At 46.6% G+C, this 25,079-nt stretch overlaps 1 protein-coding gene and 1 pseudogene across 3 annotated transcripts in view; both read right to left on the reverse strand.

Annotated features, from left to right (window-relative positions):
- The window catches only part of TENM4 (teneurin transmembrane protein 4), a 367,138-nt gene that overhangs the window by 174,041 nt on the left and 168,018 nt on the right, over positions 1-25,079 (reverse strand). The window lies entirely within an intron of this gene.
- On the reverse strand, positions 16,794-16,910 carry LOC136646668 (5S ribosomal RNA; annotated as a pseudogene).

A 25,079-nucleotide genomic window follows, 5' to 3' on the forward strand; every position in this document is an offset into this window, starting at 1 on the left:
GTCATTCCAACTCTAGCGCTGCACCAACATCAGAACTGGGACATTTCAAGGTGGTGGTTTTCACCTACAGTGGTCTTGGTGGACCTGGGAGTTCTAAAAGGATGCTTTCTCTTTTATTTCTAGCCACAACCCGTAAGAATGAGATGCCATGATCTCTTGAGTATACCACCCCTTTGCCAGATCAGGGCACATAAAGGAGCGCTGCTGATTATCGTGTCCTAGAGGTGCCCCAGAGACCAAGAAAGGACACCCTTCAGAGACGCAATATCTGCTGCTTGGGTTGGCCTTTGGGGGTTGGGTCTAAGAGTGGGCTGGCAGGTGAGAAGGAGGGGTGTTTAACCATCACCATCCCATCCTCTGATTCTCTTCCGCAAATGACTCACAACAAAACATCCACATTTCCCACAGCTGGGTTTACTTGCAGTTCTGGAGGTAGTCTGGGAGGAAGAACATTGTAAAAATGGCCTGGTTAGGTTTTGATAAGTCTTGATTAGTGTCATTGCTATTTGTTACCGTTAGCTGCTTGATTTTGCTTTTAAATCGATCTTAAAAATAAACACAGAAGTCTGAGATGATTTGCAAGGAAAAAACTGGCAGTCAGAGGAAGGGTTAAGCACTTCCCTCCTGCCAAATGCCCACCTGCCACTGTTGAGTTACACAGTCTGGAAAACCTGCATTTGTCTTGTGTCGCTTCCTTAAAGCCAATTCAGAGTGAGTTCGGTTAGCATTTGTTGGGTGCGTTTCCTAAATTCAGATATTTATGTATTACGCTTGCCTTCATACTTACATAATCATCTATTACAGCCATGGTAGGAACAGTGGTGCCACTAGGGGAATGCAGGGGATGAAAACTGCACCGGATGACATGCACAGGGTGTTACGTTACTACTGGCCATAATTTCCAAAATCTTGGTTTTTTGAGTAATACCATCATGTTATATCTCATTCAATGCATATCTTCATGTAGAATGCAATGGAATAAACTGCATTTAAATATCTCTATTCTATCAAATGTTATAGCCTAAAAACCAGTAGGGGCAGAGCGAAGGAACATCACCACACCCTCGGCCCAGGGCATTGTCCCAGCCACTACATGGGAAAGGTCCAACGTGGGGGTGACATGCTGACCTCCTGCACCAGCTGATGCAAAGCTACTTTTAAAACTTTTTTTTTGCCCTTCAGATCATCTGTTGTCAGGACGAAAAAAGTCATACTGTGTAAGTATGACAAACCCAAGCATATTACCATTGAACATGCTCCATGTTTACTGGTTTCTAAACAGTATATATGTGTGCACACTCGAGCAAAATTTGGGAAGGAAAAGAATAAACTTCAAATGATCAACACCACAGTCCTGACGAGTCCTCGCTCAAGTGCCCTCAACCCCTGGCTCTTGCCTCTTTTTGAGGGAAAAACAGAAGAGAACAGCAGCTACAATAAAAGAGGCAACAACCTCTAGAGACACAACGAAAATATATCCTGTAATTAAAAGGTGTAAAGTTTTTTCAGAAGCCTCTTCTTCAGAATCAGCACCAAGAAAAAAACAAAAACATCTTGGACATGCACGTGCATAATTACAAGAGAAAAGGGTTTTACAAAGGTACCTGGAAGTTAGCAAGTTGCCACCAAGCATTAAAACAGAGTCCGTTTTAAACTGAACGCATTAGAAGTGCTTAAAAAAAAGATACTATTTAAGCATATCGATTGAAAATAATTTCTCTCTCTCTCTCTCTCTCTCTCTCTCTCTCTCTCTCCCCCATGGTTCCACCTCCCTTCTCCCATTTTTTTCCTCCCCCCTATTCTCCACTGTTTCACTAACTAAGGGCGCAATCCTAACTGCGCCCTATGCCGGCTCAAATCCCTTGGGCCGGCCTGGGAGGGTTGCAAACATGCCATAAAGCACGTTTGCACCTCCTCGGGAGGAAGCCAGGCCGGCACTCCGAGAAGCACCAGCCTGCGGAGGCTGACGGAAGCCTCTGCGCCAGCTTCCCCCCAGCTCCTTGCATCGGCTCAGATGACAAGTAAGTGGTGACTATGTGTCACGCAATGACATCACCACTACTTTCTTCCAGGTTCCCGACAATGACAAGACCCTGAAAATGGGAGTAAGAGGCTCAGGGCAGGGGGGCGGGCCATTCTGGCAACAAAAACCACACACACAGAGCCCACCAAGCTGAACCTCTGCTCCACAATCTTCTGGGTTGCACTGCTGTGCAATGAGCATCCTGCAACACCCCCTGAGCGCTCATTGCGGTGCCCCAGAGTGTTGCAACACATGCTTTGGAAACCCCTCCCATATACACTGCCTTGAGTTCCCTCAGAGAAGAAAGGCAGGATATAAATATCAAAAACAAAGGAGAAAATTGGCTACACTTTAAATTGCTATAAACCACTTTGGGAGCCAATCTTGGCTGAGAAGGGAAGGGGCTAAATAAAATTTAACAAATAGCAACATTTGGGCTCCATCCAAATCCAGACCAAATTATTTGAAGTGACTGTATTCCAAACTGAGCAGTCTGGGAAGGGGAATCTGCCTATTATTATCTATAGGTGAATTCAGTGGCATAGCTAGAGGAGGTGCAAAGCACTAAGTTTTGCAGGGAGCCTCAGCGAGGTGTGTAGGTAGCCCTTCCCCTTCAGAGCCATTCACCTCCGTTTTGCTTCTGCCACCCAGAATGGCTCTGAAAGGGAGCTGTGCTGAGGCTCCCTGCAAACTTAGTGCTTTGCACCCCCTCTAAGCTATGCCACTGAGAGCACCACCCTAATCATCTAACCAACTTTCCAGCACTGGCATAGCTGTGCCAGTGGGGCACGTGCTGCATCCTGCAGTTGGGGGGGGCAATCACGGAGGCCTCCTCAAGGTTAGGCAATGTTTGTTCCTTTACCTCGGAGTTGCATTGCCCTTATGTTGGTGCTGGAAAGTGGGTTAGGATTGCACCCTCAGTGAATGATACTTCGTGCAATCGGAAGAACAAGGTAACCAGCATTTCAAAATGTGAGTGCGCTTTCTACCTTGTTTGCCCTTTTGTTGTACATAGAAAAAGCTAAAGAGAACAGAAAGGAGCTGCTGCCTTGATGCAATGCCAACTCCCTCTTAATCAGGTCATGTATGCATGGGTAGGTTGGAAAAGCAAGGAAGGAACGCTTGCAAATGCATTTGCTTCATGCCAAAATGCAGCCCTTTATGTATCTTTGTGGGTCATGCAAAGCCAAGATAGAGTAGGAATCCATTCCACCAAATAAGTAGTACATAAAATTGGGGAATGAGAAGGCATGATGAAAAATAATAATAAAAACAGCATAAAAGTACGGTATATTCAGAAGGGCATCTTTATATGATTAGTCATTGCCTCTTGGAAGCACAGAGGAAAGCCAAAACGGCTTGCCGTATCATTTCTCTCTCTTCCCCAACATAAACATTTCATATTTAATCACAATCCAAGTTTCCCTTTGGGCTCTCTGCAGCTCTCAGATTTGCAGCACCCCACACACAAAATGGCATTTTCTGATAAAGGGGGCACGGAAACCGGCCCACCCCCCGTTTTACACTGCACGTCCTCCAGGAAAGTGTACGGTGGCATTAACATCAAGTCCACTCCATGTAATTAAGAGCAGAAAACGGAAGGAGAACCACTCCCAACATTGCCATTTTGTTTATAAAATCATGCCAAAATTTGTCAAGCATTCCAGAAAGGAGCCGAGCATTGAGCGCAAGGGAGAAGGTCAAGGCTACAACACCTCAGGACAGAACCTGAGGTTCTTGAATGTTCTCAAAGTGCAGAAAAAAAAACTACCTTGCACGTGGATGAATACTCCCAACTGCAAATACAGCTTCCCAAATCTTTCAGGCTGCATTCCCGTACATACTTTCCTGGGAGTAAGCCTCTCTGAACTCAATGGGACTTAATTCTAGTAGACATGCATAGGATTGTGCTGTTAGTGGCTCAGCCCAAAAAATGACACCCAGGTCCTAGTTCATGCCACCCACACTTTAGAAGACAAACCATGGCTTGAGCTTCCAAACACACAACAGGCAAATTCTGATTTAGGGCTTCAGGGACAAAGGAGCTAATAAGCAGCCCATCCTGGGGCATTCCATGTACAAATGCTTTTATGTAAATGCCCAAAGTCTCCAAGCAAAGATGGGAGAACTGGAATGTCTGGTGACAAGGGAAAACATTGACATAGTGGGCATAACGGAAACCTAGTGGAATGCGGAGAATCAGTGGGATACCGCAATCCCGGGCTATAAACTCTACAGGAGGGACAGGAAGGGGTGTGTTGGAGGTGGGGTGGCCGTTTATGTTAAGGGAGGGATAGAATCCAGCAAAGTAGAGATTGAAGGTGGGTCCGAGTCCATAGAATCTCTATGGGTTAAATTACCAGGCCTGAGGAGTGATGTAATCCTGGGGGCGTACTATCGTCCTCCAGACCAGAAACCGGAAGGGGACTTTGAAATGAGGAAACAGATCAGGGAGGTGACAAGGAGGGATAGGGTTGTAATCATGGGGGACTTCAATTATCCTCATATTGACTGGGTTAATTTGTGTTCTGGTCACGAAAAGGAGACCGGATTCCTTGACACACTAAAGGATTGTGCCTTAGAGCAGCTAGTCATGGAGCCCACCAGAGGACAAGTGACTCTAGATTTAATATTGTGCAGTACTCAGGACCTGGTTAGAGATGTCAGTGTTACTGAGCCGTTGGGGAACAGTGATCATGCTGCGATCCGTTTCGACGTGCACGTTGGGGGAAGAATACCGGGCAAATCTCTAACAAAAACCCTTGAGTTCTGACGAGCGGACTTCCCTCAAATGAGAAGGCTGGTTAGAAGGAGGTTGAAAGGGAAGGTAAAAAGAGTCCAATCTCTACAGAGTGCACAGAAGTTGCTCAAATCAACAGTAATAGAGGCCCAGCGGAAGTGTATACTGCAAAGGAAGAAGGGCTCGAGGAAGTCCAGGAGGGTGCCTGCGTGGCTAATGAGCCAAGTTAGAGAGGCTCTGAAGGGCAAGGAAGCTTCCTTCCGTAAATGGAAGTCTTGCCCTAATGAGGAGAATAAAAAGGAACATAAACTGTGGCAAAAGAAATGTAAGAAGGTGATACGGGAGGCCAAGCAAGACTATGAGGAATGCATGGCCAGCAACATTAAGGGGAATAATAAAAGCTTCTTCAAATATGTTAGAAGCAGGAAACCCGCCAGAGAAGCGGTTGGCCCTCTGGATGGTGAGGGAGGGAAAGGGGAGATAAAAGGAGACTTAGAGATGGCAGAGAAATTAAATGAGTTCTTTGCATCTGTCTTCACGGCAGAAGACCTCGGGCAGATACCGCTGCCCGAATGGCCCCTCCTGACCGAGGAGTTAAGTCAGATAGAGGTTAAAAGAGAAGATGTTTCAGACCTCATTGATAAATTAAAGATCAATGAGTCACCGGGCCCTGATGGCATCCACCCAAGAGTTACTAAGGCATTGAAGAATGAAGTTGCTGATCTCTTGACTAAGATATGCAACTTGTCCCTCAAAATGGCCACGGTGCCAGAAGATTGGAGGATAGCAAATGTCACACTGATCTTTAAAAAGGGAAAGAGGGGGGACCCGGGAAGAACTATAGGCCGGTCAGCCTAACATCCATACCGGGTAAATGGTGGATCTCATCAAAGATAGGATCTCAAAACACATAGACGTACAGGCCTTGTTGAGGGAGAATCAGCATGGCTTCTGTAAGGGTAAGTATTGCCTCACAAACCTTTTAGAATAAACCTGTTAGAATTCCTTGAAAAGGTCAACAGGCATATGGATGCGGGAGAACCCATGGACATTATATATCTGGACTTTCAGAAGGCGTTCGACACTGTCCCTCACCAAAGGCTACTGAAAAAACTGCACAGTCAGGGAATTAGAGGACAGGTCCTCTCATGGATTGAGAACTGGTTGGAGGCCAGGAAGCAGACGGGTGTCAATGGGCAATTTTCACAATGGAGAGAGGTGAAAAGCGGTGTGCCCCAAGGATCTGTCCTGGGACGGTGCTCTTCAACCTCTTCATAAATGACCTGGAGACAGGGTTGAGCAGCAAGGTGGCAAAGTTTGCGGACGACACCAAACTTTTCTGAGTGATGAAGACCAGAAGTGATTGTGAGGAGCTCCAGAAGGATCTCTCCAGACTGGCAGAATGGGCAACAAAATGGCAGATGCGCTTCAATGTCAGTAAGTGTGAAGTCATGCACATTGGGGCAAAAAATCAAAACTTTAGATATAGGCTGATGGGTTCTGAGCTGTCTGTGACAGATCAGGAGAGAGATCTTGGGGTGGTGGTGGGCAGGTCGATGAAAGTGTCGACCCAATGTGCAGCGGCAGTGAAGAAGGCCAATTCTATGCTTGGGATCATTAGGAAAGGTATTGAGAACAAAATGGCTAATATTATAATGCCATTGTACAAATCGATGGTAAGGCCACACCTGGAGTATTGTGTCCAATTCTGGTCGCCGCATCTCAAAAAGGATACAGTGGGAAAAGGTGCAAACGAGGGCAACTAAGATGATTGCTGGGCTGGGCCACCCTCCTTATGAGGAAAGGCTATGGCGTTTGGGCCTCTTCAGCCTAGGAAAGAGACGCTTGAGGGGGGACATGATTGAGACATGTAAAATTATGCATGGGAAGGATAAAGTGGATAGAAAGATGCTCTTTACACTCTCACATATCACCAGAACCAGGGGACGTCCACTAAAATTGAGTGTTGGGAGAGTTAGGACACACAAAAGAAAATATTTCTTTACTCAGCGTGTGGTTGGTCTGTGGAACTCCTTGCCACAGGATGTGCTGACGGTACCTGGCCTGGATGCCTTTAAAAGGGGATTGGACAAGTTTCTGGAGGAAAAATCCATTACAGGTTACAAGCCAGGATGTGTATGTGCAACCTCTTGATTTTAGAAAAAGGCTATGTCAGAATGGCAGATGCAAGGGAGGGCACCAGGATGATGTCTCTTGTTGTCTTGTGGGCTCCCTGGGGCATTTGGTGGGGCTGCTGTGAGATGCAGGAAGCTGGACTAGATGGGCCTATGGCCTGATCCAGTGGGGCTGTTCTTATGTCCGCTTCTGTTTTCTGTCTCTCAGATTTCAGCTCCAGAAGTTAGCTTCCACGAAACAGGGAGTATCCCAAACCCAGTGGTGTAGCTAGAGGGGGTGCAAAGCACTAGGTTTGCAGGGAAGCTCCCTGCAGCGTGCAAGCAGCCCCACCCCTATCCCACCCATTCTGAACCATTCCGGACCATGAGATCAAAACGTTGCAGTGAGGCTTGCTGAAAAACTTAGTGCTTTGCACCCCCTCTAGCTACGACCACTGCCCAAACCCAAGCACAAAACTAGTTCACAGAGATTTTCCTCAGTGAACCAAAACAGAACCCAAACCTAAAATCTCTTGGATTAGATTATTTTTGTCTCATGGTAAGATTCATGCTGAACTTTAGACATGGTTTTAGTCTGCCATTGAAGGCTTTCTGGGTACTAAAAAAAGAGTGTATTGCAATAAATAGTCATTTCAAATGAGTTACTTGCTACAGCACTGCAGAGCTTACAGATTTCAGTGTGCATGCATGTTTTGTTTTGGCTACATACCTCAGAGTTAATTGACAATATTTTATGTTCTTTTAAGCCCCCTTTCAGCAACAGCCATAGCAATGGTATAAAAATAATTGAAATGTGATTTTAATGGCATTATTTTTATAGCAACTGCAAACTCAAGGCACGGGGAAGACACCGTACACTTAAAAAATTATAATGGTGACGGTTGCAGTGCATACAATTCACCATATTAACTCCTTTAATGGGCTCTGTCTCTAGTGATCACTGATGGCCCATCACCATAAGTAATCTTTTCTCTCAGTAACTGAACTGACAGCCCAATCCTAAACAGTGCATGCCAGCTCACATCCGGCATGCACTGTCGCAAATGTGCCGTCAAGCACATTTGCGAGCCCTCAGCATTGGCCCAGCACTGGACTAGTGCCAGTAGAAAGATGGTGGTCTGCTGCTTTGCAGTTGCCTGAACCACTGGGAGGCAAAGAGGTAGGTGGGAGCGTAGGGGAAGGCGGGGAGGAGGCGTTCCAGGGTGGGGGAGATCGGGGAGGGCAGGGATGAGGCATGCTGGGGGAGGGAGCAAGGGGAGGGCAGGACCAATGAAGCCTATGGCCCCACATGGAGCTCTCTGATTCTGCAGCAGCGCCAAAGCTGCTGTAGAATCGAGTATCCCCATTGCGGGGCTGCTTCCCTTACCCAGGGGAAGGAGACGAACATCCCCTTCTCCCAAGGCGGTGGCTGCTCGGGGGTGTGCTGGATGCTGTGGCAGCTGTTTTCACCACTGCGGCACGCCCACGCTCCAGGCAGCTCAGGATTGGGTTGTGAGACAGTTCAGTTACATTTTGTCCAAAGGGTAGGGGCCATGATTTTTACATCATACCACATTTTCATACTGGCCTTTGTTACACCACGCTCTTCCACCCACTCTTTGTTGTTATTTAGCCTGGCTTCTTTCTTCCCTCTCCTCTCCATGGTATTTTCCATACTGTTGAAATTTAAAGTAGCGGTGTGCACAACTGAAAAGAAATTGGGGACAGGGGGAACTGAAGGAAAAGTGTGAAATTGAGGGGAAAATAAGACAACGTCAATGACAGGTCTTTCTTAAATAAGCCTGCTGAATCACACAGAATATTAAATGCCTAAAAAGGGTTTTCCGAGAAAGAAAAAAGGGATGGGGGAATGGCTCAGAGGGAAGGATGCTTGAAACATTCTCGCTGTGTTTATGGGGAAAGCCTGCAGCTAACTGGAAGAGCCCAGGTTTCACATGCAAAAGGGCTCTGGCCTCTCCAGCTTGACAGGAAGCAGGCTTGGAAAAAGCCATTTTCTCAAGAGCAGGTGATGCCAATCACAGTACGAGGCTAGGTGGTCCCCATTTTATACAATTCAGATCCTAAATATACTGTTACCCTGCACATGCCTGATCTCGTCTGATCTTGGAAGCTAAGCAGGGTCAGGCCTGGTTAGTAGTTGGATGGGAGACCACCTGGGAATACTGGGTGCTGTAGGCTTATACCATGATCTCGGAAGCTAAGCAGGGTCAGGCCTGGTTAGTACTTGAATGGGAGACCGCCTGAGAATACTGGGTGCTGTAGGCTTATACCATGATCTCGGAAGCTAAGCAGGGTCAGGCCTGGTTAGTACTTGGATGGGAGACCGCCTGGGAATACTGGGTGCTGTAGGCTTAAACCATGATCTCGGAAGCTAAGCAGGGTCAGGCCTGGTTAGTACTTGAATGGGAGACCGCCTGGGAATACTGGGTGCTGTAGGGTTAAACCATGATTTCAGAAGCTAAGCAGGGTCAGGCCTGGTTAGTACTTGGATGGGAGACCGCCTGGGAATACTGGGTGCTGTAGGCTTAAACCATGATCTCGGAAGCTAAGCAGGGTCAGGCCTGGTTAGTACTTGAATGGGAGAACGCCCGGGAATACCGGGTGCTGTAGGCTTATACCATAGTCTTTCGAGACTGAAGGTTGCCAACCATACTATTACTTGTACAGCAGCCGCACTGATGGAGTGGGATTTAGGTCCAAATATGTGTACTATGTGCTGGGAAGTGGCCAGACTTCAGGGGTACAGCACACATTCTACACACAGAAAGTCTCAAATTCAATGCCCAGCCTCTCAAATTTAGAAAGGGGCCATCCTTCAGTGGCAGAGCACATGCCTTGAATCCCTGGCATCTCTAGTCAAAAGGATGTCAGGCACAAGAACTGGGAAGGCTCCAGTTTGAAGCACTGGGGAGCCATGCCTTGACAGAATATATAGCACTGGGTTGAGTAGCTGGGGAGGCGATGCGGTAAGTAGAGCAGGCACTGCAGTGCGCTGTGTAAACAGTCCCCACCACTTGCCATTGGAAGCACTAACTGAGCATCTGCCCATTGCTGTTGCTACCCCAAATGGCTCCAATGGTGAGTGGAAAGGACTTCTTACATGGCACATAGCGGCACCTGCTGTACTTTCTATGCCACCCCCCCGGCTATGCTACTCTCTGGGGGACAAATGAGCTTAGCACGCTCACCCAGTGTTTGCACAAAGAGATCTGGTGACAAGAAGCATCTGCAGAGGTGTATCATGGTACAAGAATTCTAAATAGAAGTGATTTTTTGACTTCGCTTCTCACGTTGAAAAGATATTAAAAGATAAAGAAAGTCTAAGATACCAATTTTTCTCTTAAAGTAGTCTATGGAAACAATAAAGATGCTTAGTTCAAATTGCCACAAGATGCAGTTGTTGGAGTCAGAGATGGGGGTTCCTACATCACAGTATTGATGTATTTGCCAAGAATTTTTGAAGGAATTGAGACTAGCTACATAAGGCAGTGGGATGAATCCAGGTAGTTAATATTGCTGGCTAGTATTGCTGGCTAGTGGCTATTTGTCTGTCTGTCTGTCATTGTTCATGTTAATAAAACTTCAATTATCACCTCTTCTTGAATTTGGCTTCACTTTTAAACTCAAACAATTTGAACTCAAACAATTTAAAGGGCTGAGGGCTAAACAGGGCAGGGACCCGAAACTCCAGGCTATGAAACTTTACCAAGTACCATGTTCACCAACAGTGCTGTCAGTGAACATGGTGACAGTGCACTGACAGAGTATACTGTCAGTGATGGCATACTGACATGGTACTAGGAGTGCGTTCCACGAAAAGACTTGAATAGAAGGGGAAACCCTGAGCACTAGGTAAGCCAATAGCAGTCAATTATTCACATGAAAAATGGCTTATGGAGTCCTATCTCAATATTGGTCCCATTGTCAGTGTCAGGCCAACAGATTCTGTTGGGTAACCTCTAGACTCCATTTTGCACTGCTGTCCAATGTCTGGCTCTTACTGACCAGCTATCCTACTTTGGAAGGAACTTGGGATTGTCATGATACTTTGTTGTGATAATACATGCTTGCTTCTCTCCTCTTCCCCACCCTTCTTCCCTCAAAAGGCAGCTATCTTTATGCCACAGGAATTAGCAAAAATGAAAGCATTCGCAAGAAATATGAATGGTCGGCTGGCTGGAGACAGAAAAGTATCAGGGGCTGGCTGAGAAGATAAGGTCAGCCACCCTACTAAGACTACAGTAATCTGTAAACTAAAACTACAGTAATTTGTTAACAACCCCCTTCTTGAGGGAAGGAGCCCCTGATGAAAGAAAGTGTTATATCAGAACTGAACACTGTGTGAAAAGGGAATCAGCAGAAGCCAAAATACAGCAAAGGAACTTGTGTACCTTTCCTAAAGAATGAAGCCAAGAGTTTTCCAACCCAAGAGACAACAGAGTCAGAGTGCAATCCTAACCCCTTATGTCAATGCTTTCCAGCACTGACTTAAGGGCAATGCAGCTCTGAGGTAAGGGAGCAATCATTCCCTTACTTTGAGGAGGCCTCCGTGAGTGACACCCAACTGCAGGATGCAACACATGTCCCATTGGCACCGCAATGCCAGTGCTGCAAAGCACTGACAAAAGGGGTTAGGATCACGCCCTTATGGCTTGAATGGGGGAGCCCTTCCTAAAAGGTGACTCATTTCAAGAACAGCTGCCCCAAGGAACCCAAAAGAAATTCAAGGAAGAATGCCTGAATCATGTTCTCCTAAGCTTCAGTGACACCACTTACAATGTACAGCTGTCTCACCAGGGGTAAGAAAGGTGTGTGAGTAAGCATGATGGATTAAGGTAATTAGCTACCTCTTGCTGGGAATCAATAAAATGGCTGGCTGGCTGGCTGGCTGGCTGGCTGGCTGGATAGATAGATAGATAGATAGATAGATAGATAGATAGATAGATAGATAGATAGATAGATAGATAGATAGATAGATAGATAGATAGATACTAGTAACAGCCACTGAAAGATACCATGCTGAGGTGAAGAGGGACAGGTGTTGTCCCCCTGCTATCATCGACTGGAGCTGTAATCCTTCTAACAGGGGAACAAGGCCCACTACCATTGTGAAGAAGTTAATTCCCCATTGAGACATGGCATCCAAGATCCCTTATAGCAGCCTCATTCCATGCAGCACACCCTTTTTTTTTTTGTTCCAACATTTTGAAATCACAACGTTTTTATTTTCTGCTGTTGTCGCCTATGCTGGTTCCAAATTGGCTTTCTGGTGAACTTTGCACCACAAACACTGATACATGATACAGCAGAACAAAACAGTCAGAAGATCAGACTCAGCAGAATAGACAAAAGAATGGGATGAGTAGGGAAGGAAAGAAGGAAGATGTGGGATGGGGGAGGGACAACAAACAAAGATACTGATTCAGATGGCCAATAAAATGGACTCCTCTTAGAGCAGGTTGATGGAGTGAAGGAGTTAGCTGGGACAGGGCAATGATTGTGATAGATCACTGTGAGAAGGAAAGACAAGTCATGCTTAGTGAGGCATAAGAGACTTTGGAGGGGGGGGGGGAGGAAAAACCCACAGAAGTCAGCAAGAAGGGGGGAAAAAAGAGACACAATCAAACCTCACACATTGCTGGTCTTTTATTAGCTTGTTGACTTGCCTGGGCTGGCGAAAGGAAATGTAATAAATAACCAAAGTGATCAATTACAGTATTTTAAATGAAGGTCGGAGTTAAAGCCCTAAGGCTGAAGACACTAATTGATTTCTAAGCTGGTGTTGAAAGAGGAATCCTGAAAAATGCCCCAGTGTTACTAGACACATTGCAGTCACCACCACTGCTTCTTGTTTAATCTGGGGGGGGGGGGGACAAGCCTCCAGGCAAAGGCTTCCGTTTTCAGTTCTGTGCCATTGATCTCTAATTGAGGCAAATATCCCATTGAAGACAATTTTCTTCAATAAAGTGTGTGTGTAATCCATGCCTTCAGCATTTTATATTTTAGAGATCCCTTCCCAGTGGCTTGAGCGAGGAAGGGCATCAGCTGAGCCCTGGCTACCTGCCAGTATTCCAACAGCTGTCCTGATCCCAGGGCCCAAACATGGGTATTGTATGTGTGTAGCAGGGTGTTGGAAGCCCACCACTACCATGAGGAAAAATCTAAGACAGGCAGCCCAATCCTAACTTATGCTGGAACAGCCACGCTGAGTGCCCTGCGTTGTATCCAGGGCAAGGTAGGTGACAGTTGGAAGGCAACTTGGGGTAAGGGGATATTTTCCCCCTTACCCTTGGTAATGCCCCATCCACCCCTATGAGGCTACTTGGATCTACACCAGTGCAATTGCTTCTCAGGCCAGGGATGGAGGTTAGAACTTGGCCTGTGCTGCTGCAATCATTCCCACTCCCCTCCTGGGCCCAAACTGCCTCCTGGTTCACCCTAAAACGCCCCTCCCCACTTCCGTTTTGCCCTCCCACCCCCTGCACTGGCTTGCCTGGGTCATTGCAAACCTATCCCATCTGGGCCTGGATCCGGCACCAAAAAGCCAGCTTACATCCTTGCAATGGCCCAGCTGGCTCTTGGGTAGCCATGAATGTGCTTTACAGCATGTTTGCAACACTCCTGGGCCGATGCAGGGGGGCTGCACCGGCCTAAGTCCAACCTTAGATTGTGCTCTAAGGCTGCAATCCTATACTGTACACGCTTCCCTGGAAGTAAGTCCCACTGAATTTAATGGGCCTTATTTCTAAGCATAGGACTGCACTGTAAAGGTTCCATCTTAGGTTAGATCAGCCATTTTCAACCTTTTTCAGCTTACGGCACACTGACAAGGCACTAGAATTGCCAAGGCACGCCATCAGTTTTTTACTTGCATTAAATTACTACATTACAATTAATTTTTAATTAATATAATTAGTACAATTAAATCATTACATGACAAAGGGCACAATCCTGACCAGGCTTACTCAGAAGTAAGTCCTAATTTGTTCAGTGGGGCTTAGTCTCAGGAAAGTGTGGTTAGGATTGCAGCCAAAGATTCACAAGAAGTTTGGAGAGTATGAAGTTCGGAGTATTTGTGATTCTGGAAAGGAGAAAAAATGTTGTTATTAAAGTGCAATGCCAGAAAGTGCTGGCAAAGAGAGGTCAGACTGAGCACCGAATGGGGTGAGGGGCAATGAAGATACCTGACTGAAAGAAGTGCAGCATTCAGCTGGAGTGGGGGGGAGAATGTGAGGAAAGTGATTCTGAACCTTTGGAAGGTGGGGATGAGTGAAGGGAGAGTAAGAGAGGTGCTGACTGCAATTATGAGATTTGGGGGGGATGTGCCTGTGGGAGGGAGTGGGGTGGGGAGAAATACCAATTGCCTGCTCCTGTATTTAAGAAAAAAGAGTGCGACCCAATCCTAGGCTTGTCTACTCAGAAGTAAGCCCCATTATAGTCAATGGGGCTTACTCCCAGGTAAGTGTGGAGAGGACTGTGGCCCAAAGCCCTTCCTCTGAAAGGCAAAAGACAAGGCAGGGAGGGTCGCCTTGGGCAGTTGCAGGCAACTGTGGCAGGAAAAGGGGCTTTCATGAACCCCTCGCCAGGCCAGCCAGTTCTTGGTCTGGTGGCCTCAGCAGACGCACTCCCTTCCGACCTGCTTGCCTACTCCTGCCTCCCTCCTTCTCACTCACTCCGCAGGCTTCTCTAGCTGCCCAATCAGCATGGGGGGGGGGGACACTTGATACCCAATCCTAGGCGTGTCTACTCAGAAGTAAGCCCCATAATAGTCAACAGGGCTTATTCCCAGGTAAAAGAGGATCGGGTTGCAGCCTTCTTCTTGCTCAGCAGCAGGAGATGCAAAGCAGCCGCGGCTGCTCCTTTTTTGCTGGCTGCCACGTGAGGGTCGAAGCCGCCGCTTCTCCCCCATATGCACGGCTGCTGCCTGCCCCCTCTGGCCCCGCGGCACACCTGAGACTGCCTCGCGGCACACCGGTGTGCCACGGTACAGCGGTTGAAAACCGCTGGGTTAGATATAAACCAAAACTACAAGTTTTCACCTATGCTTTTTATTCCAGACCTATTTCACTGAAGGAAATGTTCTGCTTTCATTCTTTTTCTCAAAATTTCCTAAATTATGGTTAGATAAATCTAACCATAATTATCAAGGTAACTAACATCCCAAACCATTCCTTCTCTCATTCTTTCCCCACGAAATTATGTGATTTTTGGACAAGCAGCTGTTAGGAAATTAATCACACTTTGGTGGTGACATTCGATGTGATTATATAGAAAGTTTAGGGGATAGAAAGGCTGCCAATTCTCAATCTTTCAGCAATTTGGCAGGCAGCTGTTGCTATGTTGATCTTAGGGAGTAAAAGTTATAAAACAGGTAAGATCTTTTATTGTGCCAACATCTATTAGGATGTGTCTCTATACCAGTATACCACTGCAGCATTTCCAAAATAAATAGTGGGTCTGGTCTAGAGGGTAGAGCCTCCATTTGCCTGAAGATAACATCTGCAGGTTGCCAGTTCGAGGCCACCGGCACCGTGCGACCTTGAAGCAGCTGACAAGCTGAGCCGAGTTATTCCATCTGCTCTGAGCGTGGGAGGACGGAGGCCAGAATGTTGCGACCAGATCAGAAAGAAACATCTAAATGTTGTGGTTTCTTGACAGATAGAACCTTCTTTCAAATTGTAAAAATCCCTACAGGGATTTAATCAGCCTGCCTATGTAAACCGCCTTGAATAAAGTCCGAGGAGAAATCTGAGGACCAAGAAAGGCGGTATAGAAATACCTGTATTATTATTATTATTATTATTATTATTATTATTATTATTATTATTATTATTACTGGCACTACAGCAAGTAGGAGGGTCTCAGTCTGTCACTGGATAGAGCAGCATGGGGCACTGAACCACAGTGGGATTTACTCAGGAGAAATTCTCCTCTCTGAAAGGTTCAGATGCAAGTTTGTGTGGGGGGGGGGGAAGGACCCCAATTGGGCCTGTCCAAAAAATATACTGTGGGGAAACTGGGCTGAAATCCTATGCACATTTACTTGGGAATAATCCCTGTTGAACAAAAGGGAACTTACTCATGAGTAAAACATGCATAGGATTGTGCCATAAGCACTGAGGTAACCTGAAACAGCTCTGGAAGAAATTTCACTAGTGGTTGCTGTTATGTCTTCCTAGTACTGACTTGAGGAACCATCAGAACTTAAGAAAAGTCCTGCTGGATCCAACCAAAAAAATAATCAAGCCCAGTATCTAGAGATTAGCCAAAAGTTTCTAGAATGGATCTTTAAGCAGGATTCTAGATTCCAACTATGTTTTCCTTAGACATTTGTGCCCAGGAAAGTTGCACAAGTAATTGGTTCCACTTACACACTCACTTTAAAAAAAAGAAAAAAAAAATGCCCCAAATATTGCATGGTCTTTTGAAATCTTCCTAGAAAGCAAGCAAGCAGGAAAACTTATTCTGAAACTAACAGCTCAAGCCTATGTCTGTCTACTCAGAAGTAAGTCCCATTAGTATCAATGGGGCTTACTCCCAGGAAAGTGTGGATAGGATTGGGCTGTAAGTAGTTAATCTTCCTGTTTCTTGACTCTCTATAACCCAAGAGTCAGCTTTTCCTATTCAAGTGGTTCCCTTAATTACCCCTGAAGATCAAAGTATTTCAAGGGACTGCCTGCCCATACAAAGAGTCAATTACTGCCCTTCCAGCTTTGCAAAAGCACAGTGGCACTTTTGTTAGGATTCCCTGAAGGAAGGCAACACACCATTTATTCAAATGTATCATTTGCTAAACAGGAAAGATCTATACATGATTTCTATGCCACCAAGAGGGCTAATGTGTTGGTATTACAGAAATGGTTGGCAACCTTCAGTCTCAAAAGACTATGGTATAAGCCTACAGCACCCGGTATTCCCAGGCGGTCTCCCATCCAAGTACTAACCAGGCCTGACCCTGCTTAGCTTCCAAGATCAGACAAGATTGGGCATGTGCAGGGTAACATACATTTGTTATGTTGTCCATCATCTGTTGTGCAAGCACATCTTTAGAGGACCCTCAGAGCTGCGCACAGTTTTGAAGCTGGAACTCAGAGTTCAACACCATGAGTATTAATGCCAAGAGTATTAAATACAGCATGAGTATTAATACACCATGAGTATTAATACAGGGAACTTAAGGTGGTTAGAAAAGGGGAAGTGGTGCCTCATTTGAAATTTCACCTAAGATACTGGGGCTTTCTGCCTATTTCCTGGGGCTTCAGGAAATGTCACATATTAACTGGAATTGAAAGATACAGCAGTGGTGTTCACATTGCTGGAGTTTTTCAGAAGCTCAGCAGGGTGTTCTCCAACAAGAACGTGGTACTATACTGCTGCAGGATAGCATAGTACATAATCTTGCGTATACTCTCCGTTCACACTGTCTGATAATCAGTACCCTACGTGGACTTTGCGTTTGCTCTAGACCTGTGTTGCCGTCGCAACCCAGAATGGCTCCAACAGTGAGTGGGAGGGGCCGCCTACAAGGTGTGTTGCACACCTGCAATACTTCCCCCCCCCCCCCGTAGCTAAGAGATCAGTGGTAGGATACATGCAGGAGGTCCCACTCCAATGCCTGGCATTTTCAGATAAATTGATCAGTTAGCAGGTAAAGGAAAAGAGCTCTGGCTGAGACCCTGAGGGACTGCCAGTATGGGCAGACCACATTGGGTTAAATGGATCAGTGCCCTGACTCAGTAGGAAATGGCTTCCTATGCATCTAAATGTGCATGCTCAAAGAGAGCAAAGCCTTCATTGAACAGTTAAGGAATTGACTAAAGACCAAAAGTACTTGCTTGCAACTCTTCCTTTAGTAAGCACCCTTCCCTCTCACTTTTTTTTTTGTGTGGGGAAAAAAAGTCTCAAATACTTTAGACTTCCCTCACAAGGAAATCCCTTGAATATTTTAGTTGCCCTTCCTCTTTCCTTTATCCAGCTCTATAATATCCTTTCTGAGATGGCCAGCACATCAGCCATCAATGAGCTGATGTAGTCTGACTTGCAATCCGGTGCACTCAATTGGCTGGTACATGTCCCTTGCACCAACCCAGGACATGAGCCGGGGAGGCTGGCAACAGGTAAGTTTGCACCGGCCTTGGGTGAATAACACAGGGGGTTGGAGAGGGTGACTAACACAGGGGTTTGGAGAGGGCAGCAGGAGGGCAGAATAGGGGTGTTTCGGGGTGGGGGGGATCAGGTGGCGGACCAGGCCCAGGAGGAGGGGGAGATTGGCCAGGGCAACTTAGGCCAGATCCCAACCCCCAGTTTTTGTTAGCTGCCTTGGGAGCTTCAGCTGAAAGGTGGCCTAACAAAATAACATTGAAGCAACGTAAGATCAAAGGTTCATAAGTGAAAGCATCAATAGAAGAAGAGGGAAGAGGATTCCACTGCCTCTTCCTAGGTTTCCACCCTGCCTCAGCCCCTCAGCTTCTTAGACCAGGGGTGTCAAACTAGTTTCATACAGAGGGCTGAACAGCATTCATGAGGCCAGCTAAGGGCTGGAAGTGACATCATTAAGCAGAAGTGATGTCATTAAGCAGGTTATCACCAGAAACAGGCACTTCTTCACTGAGCAAGATATTTTCAAGATATGGAAGTGCTCAGTTCTAATGTGGGGCTGCCCTTTCAGCAGTAACACCTCAGAGCGGCTCAGCAGCTGGTGGTGGTGTTGGGAGAGCCCAAGGGCCGAGTAAAGAGCTTCCAAGGGCTGCATCTGGCCCCTGGGCCTTATGTTTGACATCCCTGTCTTAGACCTTGACAGTTCCCTTTCCCTTGCTTCTGCTCCCAATTCCCCAGAACCTCCACTTTAGCTCTTTCCCTTCCTCCACCCCCAACTCAAACCCCACCACACCGTACAACTCCACTATTTTAAGTAGGTATTCACCTACTTAACCCCTGGGGGCTGGGGATAAGAATAGGCCCTAGTTTGGCTGTACTTGTCCTAAGAGGCGACTAAACAGCCACCGGGTAGATGGGACTCGTCAGCCTGAGAAGGCAGCTCATCTGAGAGAAGGAAAACTCTGATCCCAAACCTCCACTGCCTTGTGGCTACATCCAGTTATGGAAAAGGCTTCAGGAGTCAACCTCGAGGCAAAATCCGGAGCCGGAGTCCCTGAGGCAGTTCATGGCTGAACACAGTCACGTTCTGGCAACTCCTGCGACGCCGCTGGAACCAACCGTATTGGCCTCTGTCTTTCCATTGGACCATTTCAGCGACGTGGAGAGGGGGGATTTGCTGCATGGGAAACAGTCTATCCTCCATACCTACTTTACCCAGGCTTCGCGCACTGGAGAGGACACTCTGTCCCAGAACCACCATTCAGAGCGCGATACCATAGTCTTCCGAGACCGAAGGATGCCAACTGAGGGTGCTAGTAAGTAGGTATTATTTACCTGCTTAAAATAGTGGAGTTGGTAGGGTGTTAAGCAGGAACTAAGTAGATATTATTTATCCACTTAAAGTAGTGAAGTTGTAGGATGTGGTGGGGTTTGAATTGGGGGGCGGAGGAAGGGAAAGAGCTAAAATGGAGGTTCTGGGGAATTGGGAAGAAAGCTGAAGCAATGGAGGGAACTGCAAGGTCTTAGAAGCTGAGGGTATGAGGCAGGGCGAAACTTGATGTGGGAACACACAGTTGCATTTGGCGGCAACCCAGTGTGGGGCTCGGGCTGAGAAAAGGAGTAGAAAGGTGGGAGGGTGGTCTGGGGTGGCAAGCCTATTCGGCTGTGAGAGCCCCAATTGTTAATAAACGTGGGTGAGGCCCAGCCTGGCGGGAGATAAAACAAAGTGGAGAAATTTGAGAGAAGAATGCAGCCCCCAGAATGACTGGCATGGAGCCAGGGCTGAAGAGTAACCCCAGAAGCGGCAGGGATTATTCAGTGTGGAAATAAATTCACCACCACAAGGGACGGGAGGAGGGGTTGTGGGGGTTGGTTGTACGCAGAGAGGGAATGTGCATTACTCTTTGTCCTTAGATGGGGACTTTTGGAGCTAAAGCCCAACTGAGGTTGACTATATTAAAACAACAGACTGACAGAAAAAACCACTGAAGCAGATGTTCCAACACGGCCAACACTTCATTGTGCTGGCAAGGTTCGAGCAAGACCCATCCAGAACTTTATTTGACTAGGAAGCTGTAAAAATGCTTTATTCCAACTCACTTGTCATCTTTCTCCCAATGAGCTTCAACCATAAAACCCCCTCTAAAAATGAAGAGAGGGTGGCGGAGGGAGAGACGCTTTCTCTTCTACACAAAAGCCTGGCAAATTGTTACAAATGGACCCAAGTCTGGGAGGGCTGATTAAGCAGCTGACATTGCAAAATTAATGACAGTCTCCCCTCTGGAGAACCTGAGTAAAAATCCAGCACAGGGCACGGGAGAGGCATAAATCTAAGAGAATGGGACAGACCAGTGTTAAGAGGCCCATCAATAACAAAATTTAACACAGCCTGGCAGCTGGTTGAAGCCAGCCTCCAAACTACACCAGCCGAGAGAGCAGCGGCTTGTTCACACTGAGGTTACCCTTGAGCCCAATCACCCAGAAGATGCCAGGGTGGTGGCAGGTTCAACCATACATATTATCACACGTCACGATACTTCGGTTTCGAGACAAATTTGCACCTTGGGTGAGCTTATATGATAAGTTATCCCTGGATAACCACCCCTGCACCACTCAATTCAAGTTCCAATTTGTTTAATGGGTTCAAGGGGTGAATAAGAGGTTGAAGCGAGCTACAGAAACAGATCAGGGCCTCTCAATCTGCCTTTCGGGATCCATGTAAAACAACAGCAGGAGTGTAAGGTCCAGGTGAATGAAGTTCACAGTTCCACAGGGATCCTCAGTCACAAGGCTTGTGGACAACTCAAGATTGGTCAGCGATAAGCAGCTGTTTTTAAGGGAGTGGAAAGTGCTATGACATTGGCAACGGTTTCTGTAACACACAAACCCATTTGTTCTGCTCCACTGACCTAACGGTTTTTCAAGTTTTTGAAATATTACAAACCTAAGAGAGGTAATAGTGAGATGACACAAATGCCATGTTCGTAACATTGTCAACATTCAGAAATGATTATCATTTATCTCCATCTGGAGCTGAAGTACCCCAGAACTCTGGTATTGTCAAAGTTGGGTATGGTTGATCAAAAAACCATTCCACATGACCCAAGAGGTCCCCCTGGGATGCTTCATGGTTGCAGAGGATATGTTTTAGGTTAGAACAGAGGTGACCAAACCCCGGTCCGGGGGCCACTTGCGGCCCTCAGGGGCTCCCAATCCGGCCTGTGGGGAGTCCCCAGTCTCCAATGAGCCTCTGACCCTCCGGAGACTTGCTGGAGCCCATGCTGGCCTGACGCAACTGCTCTCAGCATGAGGACGACTATTCGACCTCTCAGCTAAGCTGTGGGATGAGAGCTTCCTCCACTATTTGCTGTTTCATGTCTGTGGTGCAGCAGTGGCAGTGAAGGAAAGGCTGGCCTTGCTTTGTGCAAGACCTTTTATAGGCCTTGAGCTACTGCAAGACCTTCATTCATATAAGTTCCATCTCTAATAAATTCATTTTTGTAAATCTATTCAAATTTTAAATGTAAATTATTTTTTTCCCCTGCCCCAACACAGTGTCAGAGAGATGATGTGGCCCTCCTGCCAAAATGTTTGGACACCCCAGGTTAGAATAAGGACAGTGGACAATACATACCCTATCTGACCAGTCCTATGGATTTAATGACTTGTGCATATCATGACCCTTCCATTTGCTGCCTCCAGTTTCCTAATAAAACTTCCACATCGCATGGCGGGGGGTCATCCAAACCGCTCTGCTAGATATACTGTAAACCTAGTAGTTTTGCAGTGGATACAAGGGGCTCAGATATGTAATTAAGAAGATTTGAGGGGGAAATAAAGAGGGACCAGCACATGGACATGTCACTAAGTGCATGGGGTCAACTGGATGAGGCAGGTATCATTCGAACCTCCCAAAGGTTGGCAAGGGACAAGACAGAAGTCTACAAAATTATGAATGCTGTGCAGAGTCTGTGCAGAGCCCACCTTTTCAGAAAACACATAGCAGTCATGATCATTCAAAAAGCCAAACTGGACAAATGTTAGGAGGTTCTTCACTTAATGGAAAATTAACATACATAACACACTGCTGTTAAATATATGTTTATAACCCCCCCACCCTATGATTCAAATGGCGGGCAGCCCAGTCCTATCTCACTCTGGAACAAGGTGGCCCATTGACCTGCCCCAGATCTACAGTGGGATTGGAGCTGGTTGCAGCTCAGCCAGGAGCAAGGGGAATTGATTCCCCTTACCCTGGGTAAAGCTGCAGCAGCCCCAATGGCCACCTCAAGAGCAGGCGCAGATTCAAGCAGCCCAGAGCTGCTCCAGGCCATCCGGGACCAGGGTTAGGATCTGACACAAGTGACAGAAACTGGCTCTGACTCCCACTCACCCACTGCCCGCCCACAGGTCCACCCTCTCCCTGCCTCGGAATGCCTACCTCCCACCCTCTCCCACATAGGCCTGACTTGGCTGGCGCAGGCTTACTGTTTCCGCCGGCCTGCAGAGTTTGGGAAACTGCAGAGTTTGGGATTCTGCAGGGATTCTGCATGGCTTCTGTAAGGGTAAGTCTTGCCTCACAAACCTTATAGAATTCTTTGAAAAGGTCAACAGGCATGTGGATGCGGGAGAACCCTTGGACATTATATATCTGGACTTTCAGAAGGCGTTTGACACGGTCCCTCACCAAAGGCTACTGAAAAAACTCCACAGTCAGGGAATTAGAGGACAGGTCCTCTCCTGGATTGAGAACTGGTTGGAGGCCAGGAAGCAGAGAGTGGGTGTCAATGGGCAATTTTCACAATGGAGAGAGGTGAAAAGCGGTGTGCCCCAAGGATCTGTCCAGGGACCGGTGCTTTTCAGCCTCTTCATAAATGACCTGGAGACAGGGTTGAGCAGTGAAGTGGCTAAGTTTGCAGACGACACCAAACTTTTCCGAGTGGTAAAGACCAGAAGTGATTGTGAGGAGCTCCAGAAGGATCTCTCCAGACTGGCAGAATGGGCAGCAAAATGGCAGATGCGCTTCAATGTCAGTAAGTGTAAAGTCATGCACATTGGGGCAAAAAATCAAAACTTTAGATATAGGCTGATGGGCTCTGAGCTGTCTGTGACAGATCAGGAGAGAGATCTTGGGGTGGTGGTGGACAGGTCGATGAAAGTTTCGACCCAATGTGCGGCGGCAGTGAAGAAGGCCAATTCTATGCTTGGGATCATTAGGAAGGGTATTGAGAACAAAATGGCTAGTATTATAATGCCGTTGTACAAATCGATGGTAAGGCCACACCTGGAGTATTGTGTCCAGTTCTGGTCGCCGCATCTCAAAAAAGACATAGTGGAAATGGAAAAGGTGCAAAAGAGAGCGACTAAGATGATTACGGGGCTGGGGCACCTTCCTTATGAGGAAAGGCTACGGCGTTTGGGCCTCTTCAGCCTAGAAAAGAGACGCTTGAGGGGGGACATGATTGAGACATACAAAATTATGCAGGGGATGGACAGAGTGGATAGGGAGATGCTATTTACACTCTCACATAATACCAGAACCAGGGGACATCCACTAAAATTGAGTGTTGGGCGGGTTAGGACAGACAAAAGAAAATATTTCTTTACTCAGCGCGTGGTCGGTCTGTGGAACTCCTTGCCACAGGATGTGGTGCTGGCGTCTAGCCTAGACGCCTTTAAAAGGGTATTGGACAAGTTTCTGGAGGAAAAATCCATTATGGGGTACAAGCCATGATGAGTATGCGCAACTCCTGATTTTAGGAATGGGTTAAGTCAGAATGCCAGATGTAGGGGAGGGCACCAGGATGAGGTCTCTTGTTATCTGGTGTGCTCCCTGGGGCATTTGGTGGGCCGCTGTGAGATACAGGAAGCTGGACTAAATGGGCCTATGGCCTGATCCAGTGGGGCTGTTCTTATGTTCTTATGGGATAGAGTCCCTGCTCAATCTTTCAAGACACTATTGGGCCGGCACATGGGACTTGTGCTGCTCCATCATCAGGTCTGGACTGAGCCCTAAAACTCTTATTAAATTATAGCACTGTGGTAGAAGTTTGAAAAACACTATTTGCCCCTTTCTTCCCATTCATTTTTAACGTGATGTACACCACTTCTTTTGTACACTTTTTCCTCTTAAAGTTTTCCACTTCCCCAGTTGTGGAAGTTCCATAATTTTTTTAAAAAGATAAAATCAAACACTAATTTTTTTTTTTAAAAAGTATTTCCAAAGATGCTTACCATTACGAGTAGGAACATTTGAATACATTAAGTACCAGATTCCCCTGCAATAAGCCACTATTATGGCATCAGAAACAAACAAGTATGGGGGGGTAATTAAGAAGCAAACGTAAGTGCCGCTAAGTCTATGTCACATTTTGACAGCAGTGACCGCCTCGGGCATGTTTTTGCAATGAAAATGGAACAGGAGTCAACTTCATTCAACAACGCAGTGTGTGTCCTGCCACCCCCAAACAAACACATACACTGTTGCAGACAACACAATTCAATCCAAGTCTATTATTAAGAACTGGCTATCCCATATCCCGTACCGTAGTCACAGACAGTGAAAGCAACCTTTATGGGAAACATCTCTCTCTCCCTCCCGCTCTCTTTCTCTCTGCATTTTAACTGCAATTAAAATACACAGTTGCACAGTAATTAGTAGGAAATCAAGGCAGGGACTTCAGGAGAGCTGCTTTCAGAAGTTATTAAGATGTGCACAATCAGATTTCTTTTAAGCACTTGTGGGCAAAGGCTGAAGCAAGCTGGACATGGTGGAGCATCTGTGCTACTCTTGTTAAAGACTATGGCTGTAGTGTTAGCTAAGACTTTTACAACTAGGGATTTATAACGACTGTTAAAACAAATCCAGCATGACAAGTGAATTTAAGACTGCAGGCAGAAAGTCCTGAGCAAACCAGAGCTTAAATTCCCTGCCATTCCCTCCCCTCTTTTCTACAGAGACACAAACACAGAAAGGTCCTGCAGCAGGATTGCTCAGTTCCCCTCCTGGATCAGAGAGAAGAGACAGACACTAGTTTAAGAGAACTGAAAATGACAGAGGCATCCTTTCCTGTGCTGTTGAGAA

Source organism: Tiliqua scincoides, chromosome 3, assembly GCF_035046505.1.
Source record: "Tiliqua scincoides isolate rTilSci1 chromosome 3, rTilSci1.hap2, whole genome shotgun sequence".
NCBI lineage: Eukaryota > Metazoa > Chordata > Lepidosauria > Squamata > Scincidae > Tiliqua > Tiliqua scincoides.